Raw genomic sequence first — 1,953 nt, forward strand, 5'->3', positions numbered from 1 at the left:
GTGATGGCTTATCTTGTTGACCTGGGCTAGTCTTTTAAATGAGGGATGTAAATGTAGGTTTGGGAACTGGGAAGACCTAGGTTTGATCTTAGCTTTGGGTAATCCTGTGACCTTGGGCAAATCATTCAAAATTTGGAACTTTCTTTACTCATAAGTTGGAGACATTAATGCCTCTACACAGGATTGTTGAGAAGCAGGAGCACTTTATGAAAAATCCCTGGATGTAGTAGATATTTAGTCAATGGTGACTGAGATTGGTGTTCAAATGGGCATAGTTCTTTTGGCCAATATGACAGAGAGAGCTCAGGGTTCCTGAAGTGGGCATGGAGACTAGGACACTCCTCAATACCTTGTTATGGTTGATTGATGATTTATGGATGGAGTCTAGGATCATCTCTGTGTCCAGGAAATGTAGCTAACTTTAAGATCTTATTTCTAAGTCATTCCAGATAATGGGATTTTATGGAAAAATTTTTTTCACCACTAACAAATTAATAAAACATTGAACTGTTGAACCATTCCTTAATGAGCCCAGCTTGAGCACAAAAACAGTTAGTCTTTTCGGAGCTGGTCTTGTGGCTGTAGGGACCAAAGGCAGTGACTGACTCAGGTATGTTTAGTTCTTTGTCAGCAAGATTCACTGAGAGAGATGCATTGTTAGTGTTACATGGCCCTACTGTCTGAACCCAGAGGCAATGGCACTGAGTCTGTGGCCATGGCTGTATGTAGCCGTGGAATTGTTGGTTTGGAATCCATATCTAAAATATGCCCAAAGAAAGATGGTGGGTCCCAGCCCTCATCTTTGATGCAAGACAGGAAAGGAGTTCCTCAGAACAATAGCATCTTAAGGAGGGGCTCCACAACCTGGTAGGTGTTTGTTTTGGGATAACATCATATACTGATACCAATATTGATATCCAAACCAATACAAATACCCTTACTAATCCTAATATTTTATTAATGCTGGTGCCAATACCAATTCCAATATTATTAAATTCCAACATTAATGCTTCTACTATTTCTGACAGAAACTATCTAATACAAACTATCATTTACTGAGCACTAAGTATATGTCAGACACTATGTCAAGAACTTTGAAGTTATTATCACATTTAATCCTCACAAGACTTTTTTGATGATAAAATATATAGTACTTAGAATATACCAGGCATGGTTCTAGGCATTAAAGTTATTTACTTACTTAATTCTCCACACAACTCTAAGAGACAGGTACAATTGTTATTCCTGAGGATCAGGATATTGAGGATCAGATTGGCTAAGAAAGTTGCCCAAGCTCACACAGTTAAATATGTGGTAGAGGAAAGATTTACAATAGGTTTCTCTGACTCTAATGACCTGGTCATAAAACACTCTCTTCCAACAACACAAGAGAAGACTACACATGGACATCACCAGATGGTCAATACCGAAATCAGATTGATTATATTCTTTGCAGCCAAAGATGGAGAAGTTCTATACAGTGAGCAAAAACAAGACTGGGAGCTGACTGTGGCACAAACCATGAGCTCCTTATTGCCAAATTCAGACTTAAATTGAAGAAAGTAGGGAAAACCACTAGACCATTCAGGTATGACCTAAATCAAATCCCTTATGATTATACAGTGAAAATGACAAATAGACTCAAGGGATTAGATCTGATAGAGTGCCTGAAGAACTATGGATGGAGGTTCGTGACATAGTACAGGAGGCAGGAATCAAGACCATCCCCAAGCAAAAGAAATGCAAAAAGGCAAAGTGGTTGTCTGAGGAGCCCTTACAAATAGCTGTGAATAGAAGAGAAGTGAAAGGCAAAGGTGAAAAGGAAAGATATACCCATTTAAATACAGAGTTCCAAAGAATAGCAAGGAGAGATAAGAAAGCCTTCCTTAGTGATCAATGCAAAGAAATAAAGGAAAACAATAGAATGGGAAAGTCTAGAGATCTCTTCAAGAA

The sequence above is a fragment of the Bos javanicus genome, chromosome 5, assembly GCF_032452875.1.
Source record: "Bos javanicus breed banteng chromosome 5, ARS-OSU_banteng_1.0, whole genome shotgun sequence".
Classification (NCBI taxonomy): Eukaryota; Metazoa; Chordata; class Mammalia; order Artiodactyla; family Bovidae; genus Bos; species Bos javanicus.